Genomic DNA, 12,285 nt, shown 5'->3' on the forward strand with positions numbered 1-12,285 from the left:
CCACAGCACTGTGTTCCTGGCTCAGTGTTGTACACAGCACTGTGTTCCTGATTCAGAGTTGTCCACAGCACTGTGTTCCTGGCTCAGAGTTGTACACAGCACTGTGTTCCTGATTCAGTGTTGTCCACGGCACTGTGTTCCTGGCTCAGAGTTGTACACAGCACTGTGTTCCTGATTCAGAGTTGTCCACAGCACTGTGTTCCTGGCTCAGAGTTGTACACAGCACTGTGTTCCTGGCTCAGTGTTGTACACAGCACTGTGATCCTGATTCAGAGTTGTCCACAGCACTGTGTTCCTGGCTCAGAGTTGTACACAGCACTGTGTTCCTGATTCAGAGTTGTCCACAGCACTGTGTTCCTGGCTCAGAGTTGTCCACAGCACTGTGTTCCTGATTCAGAGTTGTCCACAGCACAGTGTTCCTGATTCAGTGTTGTCCACAGCACTGTGATCCTGATTCATAGTTGTACACAGCACTGTGTTCCTGATTCAGAGTTGTCCACAGCACTGTGTTCCTGATTCAGAGTTGTCCACAGCACTGTGATCCTGATTCAGAGTTGTCCACAGCACTGTGTTCCTGATTCAGAGTTGTCCACAGCACTGTGTTCCTGATTCAGAGTTGTACACAGCACTGTGTTCCTGGCTCAGAGTTGTCCACAGCACTGTGTTCCTGGCTCAGAGTTGTCCACAGCACTGTGTTCCTGATTCAGAGTTGTACACAGCACTGTGTTCCTGGCTCAGAGTTGTACACAGCACTGTGTTCCTGATTCAGAGTTGTACACAGCACTGTGGTCCTGGCTCAGAGTTGTACACAGCACTGTGTTCCTGATTCAGAGTTGTACACAGCACTGTGTTCCTGGCTCAGAGTTGTACACAGCACTGTGTTCCTGATTCAGAGTTGTACACAGCACATAAACAGTCCCTTTGATCCATCACATTTATGCCAACTTTTATCTCCATCTAACCTAAAGCATTTCCCTTTCTGAGAAGCCTGTCCTTCTACTCTCACCCTTTTGCCTCACAGTCATTGTCCTTCTGTCACTTCTTACAATTATCTCTCACAGTCTCTTAAGCAACAGCAGGAGGCCATCTGGCCCATTGAATCTATGCTGTGGAGTTTTTCATCACCCATCTATTTTCTGTTCTCTCTCACATGCCCCTCTTTTGCACCACACTGTCTGAATTCCCCTATGACCCACACGCTCAGAGCAATTTACAGTAACGTGTAACCTACATTCTTTAGGAGATGGAAGCAAAAGAGAGAGAAGTTCAGAGGCCGGGGAGAACAACAATAGATGGAGCAATGGTGCATTTATTGGAGGAAACTCATGCACTCACTGGGAGAACATGCAAACTCCACAAAGAGAGCACCCAATGTTAGGATTCAACCGAGATTACTTCCAATATCTGCACCATGGCACCATCCATTGTTAATCTCTCCTGTCGGTGCGAGCAGCAGAGCGGGAGTAAGGAGTGCTCGTGATCGACATACGACTGGAGATCGGAGGATCAGCCGTTGTAGGTAGGCCGAGACCCTCGGACCTACCTGGAGAATACCTGAGGAGGAAGGTAAAGCTGTGCAAGCGCGGGTGATGTCAGTGGCGAGCGCGGGCTTTAAAAAGTGACCCACTTTCAGGAGCGGGAGGCGTCGGTGCGGGCAGCGGAGTGCTGGGCTTTGGCTCAGCGGGCTTCGGCGCAAGAGGACTTCGACAAGAAGCCTGTTTTTCATTTATTCTGACTAATCTAGGATCAGGTAATGGGGGAGACAGTTAGAGCAGTGGTGTGCTCCGTATGCAGTATGTGGGAGGTCAGGGTCAACACAGTTGTTCCTAATGACCACACCTGCAACGGGTGCATCCAGCTGCAGCTCCTATCAGACCGAGTTAGGGAATTGGAGCAGGAGCTGGATGAACTACGGATCATTTGGGAGGCAGAGGCAGTGATAGGTAAGAGTTATCGGAAGGCAGTCACACCGAAAAGACAGGTGGTAGCAAATGGGTGACAGTCAAGAGAGGCAGGGGGAATAGACAGAGAGAGAAGAGCACCCCTGTGGCCGTTCCCATCAAAAATAAGTATACCGTTTTGGATACTGTTGGTGGGGATGACCTACCAGGAACAAGCTGCAGTGGTCCTGTCTCTGGTACTGAGGTTGGACCCTTGACTAGGAAGGGGAGGAGGGAAGAGAAGAGAGCGGTATTGATAGGGGATTCTATAGTCAGGGGGGCGGATAGGAGATTTTGTGGGGAAGATCGGGAGTCTCGGATGGTATGTTGCTTCCCTGGTGCCGGGGTCTGAGACATCTCAGATCGGGTGCAGGTTATTCTCGAGAGGGAGGGCAAGAATCCAGATGTTGTGGTCCATGTAGGGACCAATGACGTGGGTAGGATGAGTGAGGGGGTCCTGCGTAGGGAGTTCAGGGAGTTAGGTGCGAAGCTGAAGAGCAGGACCTCCAGGGTAAAAATCTCAGGATTGCTACCTGTGCCATGTGCGAGTGAGGCAAGGAACAGAAGGATTATAAAGATTAATACATGGCTGAGAGGATGGTGCAGGAGGGAGGGCTTCAGGTTTGTAGATAATTGGGCTTTGTTCCAGGGAAGGTGGGATCTGTTCCGAAGGGACGGTTTACACCTGAACTGGAGCGGTACTAGCATTCTTGCAGGGAAGTTTGCTAGTGCTTCTTGGGGGGGTTTAAACTAAATTTGCAGGGGGCGGGGATCCAGAATGTGAGAAAGGATAGCGTGAGGAAGAATAAAGGACAGGTGGGGACTACACGGTTCCGGAATATTAAGTGTGTAGTAGAGGAAGGTGGGGCGGAACAAGTGATAAGGAGGACTCATGTACAGAGGGATGGTCTGACGGAACATGGAGTTAAATGTGTTGAAAGAATAAGTAAATTTAGGAAGGACAACAAAATTCTAGGGGCGTATAGCCTGATGGGAGTTCGGGGAGCTGGGTTAAGCACAATAGGCAGCGATTCAAACAGAGAGAGGAGAAATGGGCTAAAAATTCTATATCTGAATGCACGAAGTGTCAGAAATAAGGTGGATGAGCTTGAAGCCCAGGTGCGAATGGGTAACTATGATACGGAGATAACGGAGACATGGCTGCAGGGAGATCAGACCTGGGAAATGAATGCACAAGGGTATACGTGCTATCGTAGGGACAGAAATGTGGGCAGAGGGGGTGGGGTGGCCCTGTTGGTGAGGAATGAGATTCAGTCCTTTGCAAGGGGGACATAGGATCAGGAGAAGTAAAGTCTGTGTGGGTAGAACTGAGGAACAGTAAGGGCAAAAAGACCCTAATGGGTGTTGTCTACAGGCCACCAAACAGTAGCATGGATATTGGGTGCAAGTTGAATAGGGAGTTAACATTGGCATGTGGCAAAGGTAATGTCGCAGTAGTTATGGGGGATTTCAACATGCAGGTGAACTGGGAGAATCAGGTTGGTGCTGGACCACAGGATAGGGAGTTTGTAGAGTGCCTACGGGATGCACTCTTGGAACAACTTGTACGAGAGCCGACCAGGGACAAGACTATTCTGGATTTAGTGTTATGTAATGAACAGGATTTGATAAGCGATCTCGCAGTAAAGGAGCCATTAGGAGGTAGTGATCACAATATGATAAGCTTTTATCTGCAATTTGAGAAGGATAAGGGCAGCTCGGAGGTGTCAGTGTTGCAGATGAACAGAGGAAACTATGGAGCCATGAGGGAGGAGCTGGCCAAAGTTGACTGGACGGATAGCCTAGCAGAAAAGACAGTGGAACAGCAATGGCAGGTATTCTTGGGAATAATGCACAAGGTGCAAAATCAGTTCATCCCCCAGAGAAGGAAGGATTCAAAGGGGGGAAAGGGGCCACAGTGGTTGACAAAGGAAGTCAGAGATTGCATAGCATTAAAAAAAAGGAAATATGACAGAGCTAAGGTGAGTGGGAGGACAGATGATTGGGAAGTGTTTAAGGAACAACAGAACTTAACTAAAAAGACAATACAGGGAGAAAAAAATGAGGTACGAATGCAAGCTAGCCAGGAATATAAAGGAAGATAGCAAAAGCTTTTTTAGGTATGTGAAGAGAAAGAAGATAGTTAAGAACAACGTTGGGCCCTTGAAGAATGAATTGGGTGAAATTGTTATGGGAAACAGAGAAATGGCAGAAGAATTTAATGAGTACTTTAGATCTGTTTTCACTAAGGAAGACACAAGCAATCTCCCAGATGTATGGATGGGCCAAGGACATAGGGTAACAGAGGAAATGAAACAGATTGACATTCGGAAGGAAACGGTGATGAGAAGACTGATGGGACTGAAGGCTGACAAATCCCCAGGTCCAGATGGTCTGCACCCTAGGGTACTAAAGGAGGTGGCACTGGAAATTGCGGATGCATTGGTAATCATTTTCCAATTCAGGATCAGTCCCTGAGGATTGGAGAATGGCTAATGTTATCCCACTTTTTAAGAAAGGAGGGAGGGAGAAAACAGAGAACTATCGACCTGTCAGCCTGACATCGGTGGTGGGAAAGATGCTAGAGTCCATTATTAAGGATGAAATAGTGGCATATCTAGATAGCAGTGATAGGATTGGGCCGAGCCAGCATGGATTTACCAAGGGTAAATCATGCTTGACTAATCTGTTGGAGTTTTTCGAGGATGTAACCAGGAAGTTAGATGGGGGAGATCCAGTGGATGTAGTGTACCTCGATTTTCAGAAGGCATTTGATAAGGTCCCACATAGAAGATTGGTGGGTAAAATCAAAGCTCAGGGCATCGGGGGGAAGGCATTGACATGGATAGAAACTGGTTGGCAGATAGAAAGCAAAGGGTAGTGGTGAATGGGTGTTTCTCGGAATGGCAGGTGGTGACTAGTGGGGTGCCACAGGGCTCGGTATTGGGACCACAGCTGTTTACCATTTACGTTAACGATTTGGATGAAGGCATAGAAAATAACATCAGCAAATTTGCTGATGATACTAAGCTGGGTGGCAGTGTGACATGTGATGAGGATGTTAGGAGAATTCAGGGTGACTTGGATAGGCTGGGTGAGTGGGCAGATACTTGGCAGATGGCGTTTAATGTGAATAAGTGTGAGGTTATCCACTTTGGGAGTAAGAACAGGAAGGCAGATTATTATCTTGAGTTGGGTAAGGGAGAAATACAAAGAGATCTCGGAGTCCTTGTTCATCAGTCACTGAAGGTGAATGAGCAAGTGCAGCAGGCAGTGAAGAAGGCTAATGAAATGTTGGCCTTTATTACAAAGGGAATTGAGTACAAGAGCAAGGAAATCCTCTTGCATTTGTACAGAGCCCTGGTGAGACCACACCTGGAGTATTGTGTACAGTTTTGGTCTCCAGGGTTAAGGAAGGACATCCTGGCTGTAGAGGAAGTGCAGTGTAGATTCACGAGGTTAATTCCTGGGAAGTCTGGACTGTCTTACGCAGAGAGGTTAGAGGGACTGGGCTTGTACATGCTGGAATTAAGGAGATTGAGAGGGGATCTGATTGAAACATATAAGATTATTAAGGGATTGGACAAGATAGAGGCAGGAAATATGTTCCAGATGCTGGGAGAGTCCAGTACCAGAGGGCATGGTTTGAGAATAAGGGGTAGGTCATTTAGGACAGAGTTAAAGAAAAACTTCTTCTCCCAGAGAGTTGTGGGGGTCTGGAATGCACTGCCTTGGAAGGTAGTGGAGGCCAATTCTCTGGATGCTTTCAAGAAGGAGCTAGATAGGTATCTTATGGATAGGGGAATCAAGGGATATGAGGACAAGGCAGGAACCGGGTATTGATAGTAATTGATCAGCCATGATCTCAAAATGGCAGTGCAGGCTCGAAGGGCCGAATGGTCTACTTCTGCACCTATTGTCTATTGTCTTTCAATGTCTCTCTTTCTCCCTTCTTTCCTTATCTTGCCCTTCCTCTTAACTTGCTTAAAACGTACAAAATCTGTTGGCATAAAAGGTCATTGAGCTGAACGGAAAACCTGCCCCCCACCACCCCCACAAAATTACAACTTTTTTGTCTTTGACCTGACTCAGGAATCCTTTTGTTAATAGCTTTGACCATTCCAGACCCAAGGCATGTCACAAGGCCTCTGAGCCAGAACAGTCAGTGAACTGAATGAATCAATGGGACAAGCTAATGGTCTGAATGGCTTCCTCGCTCACCTTATTCAATAGTTCCTGGTAATTCTGCCTCAAGCTGTAACGCTGGGCCCACACCTTGTCCCGCGGGATGAAATCAGTGCCTTGCTGTGGCAGCACTGTCAGACTCCCACACCAGCTGACCCCTCCTCTCACACTGGGCTCATTAGAATTCGCAATGAGTCTGTGGCAGTGCGTCTGCCAGGACACCCCGTGTGAGGAGTAGAGCCTGGAGCTGGTAGAGGGAAGCGTTGGCGGTTTGGGGTGGGAGATATTAGTGTTTATTTATGAAGACACAAGGATCCACAGATGCTGGAATCTGGACATTAGACCAAGCCGCTGGAGGAAGGCAGCATGGTCCCACAAACACCATTATTGATTTTTTTAATGTTCCAGTATCAATGGAAGAAAAGGGGATATCCTTTAGATATCTAAATTAATAACTCATGGAGACAGGAGCAGGGGTAGGCCATTCAGCCCTTAAATCTGCCCTGCTAATCAGTATATAATGACTGATTTGCCCCAGGCCTCATCAGCTCTTCTGTGCCAGATCTCTCAATCTCTCAAAAAATGATCTACTTTTGCTTTAAGTTCCCCAGGTCTAATCCACCATAACAGGGGCAGAGAATTCCAGAGGTTCCCCACTTCAGCGAGGGGGAGTTTCTGCACACCACAATTTGAAGGGAACTCTCCCTAATTTTGTGACTATGAACTCTCATTCAAAACTTTCCCACTGGTGGAAATGTTTTGATATATACACTGTCATGCCAGGATCTTATATGTCTCAATAAGTTCACCCTATGATTTTCTAAACTCCAAAAATATAGTTCTAACTTTTTTTTATCTGTTCGTAATGGGACAATCCTCGGGAATTGCTCTGGACTTTCTCCAGTGCCAGTAGATTGTTTGTTAAATAGGGATGTAAGACTGTATAGTAACCCCAGTGGTGAAATCTTTCTGGTAGTCCATGAATGCAGGAGGAGTAGCAGACCACATGACCCCATCTACATCGGTGGTGCGCAGGTGGAACAGGTCAAAAGCTTTAAGTTCCTCGGGGTGAATATCAGAAATGACCTGACTTGGTCTAACCAAGCAGAGTCCACTGCCAAGAAGGCCACCAGCGCCTTTACTTCCTGAGAAAGCTGAAGAAATTTGGCCTGTCCCCTAAAACCCTCACTAATTTTTATAGATGCACCATAGAAAGCATTCTTCTAGGGTGCATCACAACCTGGTATGGAAGTTATCCTGGCCAAGATCGGAAGAAGCTGCAAAAGATCATGAAGACAGCCCAGCACATCACACAAACCAATCTTCCATCATTGGACTCACTTTACACCTCACGCTGTCGGAGCAGTGCTGCCAGGATAATCAAGGACACCACCATTTGTCCCTCTTCCCTCCAGGAGAAGGTTCAGGAGCATGAAGATTCATATGGTCAGATTTGGGAACAGCTTTTTTCCAACTGTGATAAGACTGCTGAATGGATCCTGACCTGGATCCGGGCCGTACCTTCCAAATATCCAGACCTGACTTGCACTACCTTACTTTCCCTTTTCTATTTTCTAATTATGATTGATAATATATATTTTTATTATATTTACTTCGATTTGTACTTCAGGGAGCACGAAGTGCAGAATCAAATGTCACTGTGATGATTGTACACTCTAGTGTCAATTGTTTGGTGATGATAAAAGTAGAGTAAGTAAGTAAGTAAGGAAGACAAGCTGAACTAGTTTACGTAGACCAGAGAAGATGGACCAGTACAGCACTGAAACTGGCCCTTCAGCCCACAATGTCTGTGCTAACCATGATGCTAATATGAATTATCCAATCTGACTGCATAGCCAATGCAATTCAAAATTCACGTAATTGTTAAAAAGTGCTTGAAACTCTGCCACGATTTGAGTGGGGAATTTCCATGATCCTGCTAACTCTTTACAAGTCTGCAGCAAATTTTCTTCATTTCCATAACTTAGTCCAGAATGCCTTTGACCGCTATGACACACACACACACACACACACACACACACACACACACACACACACACACACACACACACACACACACACACACACACACACACACACACACACACACACACACACACACACACACACACACCTATGTCTGCTCCCACGTAGCAGGACTGTGTTTGAAATACACTGACTTTGATGTAAATGCGCACATTGCACCTCGCTATGCAACATGTAGCTGCCTTTGGACATAGTGAATAACGTGGCAAGGTGAAACTTTGAAGTGCCAGTCCAAAAGGTAATCTTCTTATCCATCTCAAGTGGTCTCAGCCCACTCTTTCCCACAACGACGGGTAGTCTGTTGATGTCACAATTCTGCCTCCACATTCTCTGCACAAACTCCCAAGCCTTCCTTCCTTCATCATTTTAAATTGCTCTCAAATTCCTTTTGTTGCTTTAGAGTTCCTGTGGATTGTGGCTGTGGCAGTGACTTGTAGTGAATGACTTTTTCTGGCACCCCTGGATACCATTGTTACCGACACAACAACGTTGCACCTGCCTGTTAGGTTTTGCTCTGGAGCTTGGACTGAACTTATTTATGCACTAGTGCACACACAAGCTATTGCTTAAGGCTCCAAACCTGCTGAACTTGTTCCACATGGTTTTAACGCTATCAATGGCTACTTGTGAATGGCATAAAGGTAAGGTTTCCCTTGAGCAACACCCGAATCTGACTAGGTTGCTTTCAATACAGCATAACAGAGCCATGCAGCAGGGAAACAGATTTTCAACCCATCAGGTCATGCCACACAGAACATAACAACACATTTACACTAATCACAAACAAGAGAAAATCTGCAGATGCTGGATATGCAAACAACACACACATACAAAATGCTGGAGGAACTCGGCAGGTCAGGCAGCATCTGCGGGAAAAAGTACAGTCGACGTTCCAGGCCAAGACTGATTTTCCCTGTTTCAAGATAATCAAAGTTAGATGGCTTGAAATTTTTTTTGAAGTGAGTGGAATTTAAGACTGAAATAGAACACATCTGTAGAGTGAGAAATTCAGATAAGTAGAATCTGCAGCTTCCACCTGCACTGAATTATTTAAATAAAATATGTGCAATTAGTCATGGCCCTAGACGGCATCCTCACTGTCAGTAGAACACCGTTTTGGGGAGAGTTTTAAAGCGCTCAGATGTCCTAGTGCTGATGCCATACTGCACAATGAGGAGGTCTGATGGTTCTGAAATACTGGGGCCCAGTTTGGGAACCTGACAATATAGCCAGACTAGTCATTGAAATATTGTAAGCACACATCTGGCAGGAGGCAGGAGAACTCAGGGTTTCCTGGAACACCCTGATTTGCTTGATATGCTGCATGTAACCTCTGCCTTTAAAACCCTCACAGTACTGCCCTCATCCTTTCTCACCAAACCTGGTCCTGCAGAGAATAAACTTGACTGCAAAAGAAGCTACAAGCAGGACTTGCCGTGCATGAGAGACCTGCGACAGCTCACATGCATATCTCATTAGGATGGCTGCTGCACTCCGATTGTTCAACATGCGAGCATCTACAGGATGTGGGCTTGGAAGTGCAGCTGCTTAAAGGGATGCTTACACCTGTAGTGGGGGATAGTAAACTCACGGAAGGGAAGAGTGAACTCTTGGTTCAGAAGCACAGCCGAGAGAGGTAGGAGGTGGTAGAGAGATAAAGGGATAGAGTGAAGGTCTGCAAATGGTCTGAGCCACAGACTGCAGGCTAAAGTGAACTCATGCTTGATTACTAGCCTAACAACAGCTTCATAAACTCTGGGACAGAAGCTTGACATCATTCATATATGGTAAAGGCAGAACTGCCCAAAGCTCACATTGAACATAGGTACTGAACATTGACACTACAAAAGACTTATCTCACTCCATGTGCATGTGGAGTAGAGATGTGGGGGGGAAGTGGATAAGAGTTAATGTAAGAACTATGAATACTGCAGATGGGGGTGCATGTGTTCTAGGACAAGTGTTGACATCAGCTTGTAATAAAGAGAAAATTTGTTCTGAAGGAAAACCCCAAATTGTGAATGAATTTTTTCTGTCTATACACCTATAAGGGGAGGTGCTGAAACGTAAGCAGCATCTTTGGATTCTGTATGACTTCTTTTCATCCATACACCTGTTAAAAGGGAGGTGCTCAAATGTAAACAGCCACTGTTGAAACCATTACATGGATACCCAAACTCTGGTGGACCCACCAGTGTACTTGGCACCCTAACGCACTGAGTTTGCTCTGCACTGTACTAGTTAAAGAGATCCAGAAGTCCTCCAAACAATGAGCCCAAGATCTAAAAGGAGTCACTGAAGGCAGGCAAGGGTTTAAAAGCAGGGATGGAGAATGCTCAGTGAAGGCCGCATCAGATCCCATCCATGAGCAACTTGCATTGGCAATCTTCCTCATCTTCTACCATCATCATCCCTACCCATCATTTGCCACTCGGCTACAGCTCACACATGGAACTGCTCCTCTGCAATTCACCCCAACACCACACACGCTGCCCATACACAAAGGGGGCTTGGGAACGCAGTTCATCATGAACACAAACTCTGCTTCTAGTGTCTTGCCAATGGATGACGCTGTTGCAAAAGAGAAGAACAGCCACCAAAATGTCTATCTCCTTTACTCTCCATCCCACTCTCACTCAAGGAAGCCTACCACCCAAGTCATTCCATTTCCTCTCTTCTACCCTCTGGGCTAAGATTCAAGAGCTTGAATGTCTGGATATTTGAACACAAGAACTAATCCTTCCTCACTGCAATCAGACTCCAGAACCACTCCCCTCTTTCACATCTCCTTCCTAATGGCACTGCCGTGTTGTCGGGCATTTAATTCTGCCTTTCTCAGTTATTCTGTTATTGGCACTTTGGCACTCTTTTTATAATACTTCAAATTGCACGACAATCTTTGCACCATTATGTTGTTTCGTGCACACTGTTGATTTTTTATATTTATTATTAATATGTAAACTGTTTACCCTGAGCTAAATGCAAACAGGGAATTCCATTGCACCACAATCTATGTAACGCTTAGGCTCGGCTAACTCACGTTCATCTAGGGGAAGCTGATGTCGGCCCCGCCAAACGATGTAATATGTTTGTGTGGATGCTGTGTAATGTGCCCCAGTACAAACCCACAATGTAAAATATCAGACAGTACACAATATGCGATTAAATGATTATACTTTATAACTGTTACTTTGGCTGTGTGGTTAGTAGAGAAACAGAACATGAAATAAAATAAAAAAAGAAAGGCGCCACTTATAATAAAATAGTTTGTGCACAATAAATCGTTGGAGTTCACGCAGTTGGTATTCTTGCACCAATCAACCTCTGCTGAAAACACCGCTGACACTCGGACCCTCAGATTCCCGGCTCCGCCGTCCGGTAGTCTCCCCACTCTCCACACACATCCTTCCTCTTGTTCCTCCTCGACCAAAAGCCCCACGAAACCTGGTTCCCAGACGTACAAGAAAGAATAACATGCCTCCCAGTGGTTAACTACCCGTTATCTATAGTTATAACCCAAACATCACAGCTACAGAGAAACCATTTCATTAGCCTTAGCAGTTAATATTACTGAGAACTCTACATTCTCTCCCCATCGAATTTAGTCATACCCTCATGACGTTCAAATCATTTGCCAACCCTTCCTGCAAAACACAGAGCCCAACCCAGGTGCAAAAGGCAGTGACATAGCTCCCCAAAACAGTAGAGATCACGCCTTGTTCCCCAGGTGCTACATAGGCCAACCTATCCGGGGGGGTTCCTAATTCTCAGAGACCTCCGTACCCCTTCTTCTAACTCTTCTAACTCAGACACTACTGGGGACCCTTTGGGGCTACGTGGCAAACCCTCCTGTGAGTGGTCACTCAAGCCCCACTGCACCCCAGAACCCCCTGTATCCCACTCAGGCCCCAACTCCTCTCCTTTAGCGTCCTGAGATACCCCCAGCTGCCCACCAATTGCTCCCCTTACCCCGCCTAACTCAGTGGGAGAAGGACCAGGAGTCTCTTCCTCCCTCACGGGGGAGTTAGCGAGTGGCAGCACGTACCACCCATCTGAATCATCATCCTCCGATTCAGTACCCCTCTCAGGGGCTGGGCCCGGGCCCGTCTCTTCC

Source organism: Hemitrygon akajei, chromosome 10, assembly GCF_048418815.1.
Source record: "Hemitrygon akajei chromosome 10, sHemAka1.3, whole genome shotgun sequence".
Taxonomy (NCBI): domain Eukaryota; kingdom Metazoa; phylum Chordata; class Chondrichthyes; order Myliobatiformes; family Dasyatidae; genus Hemitrygon; species Hemitrygon akajei.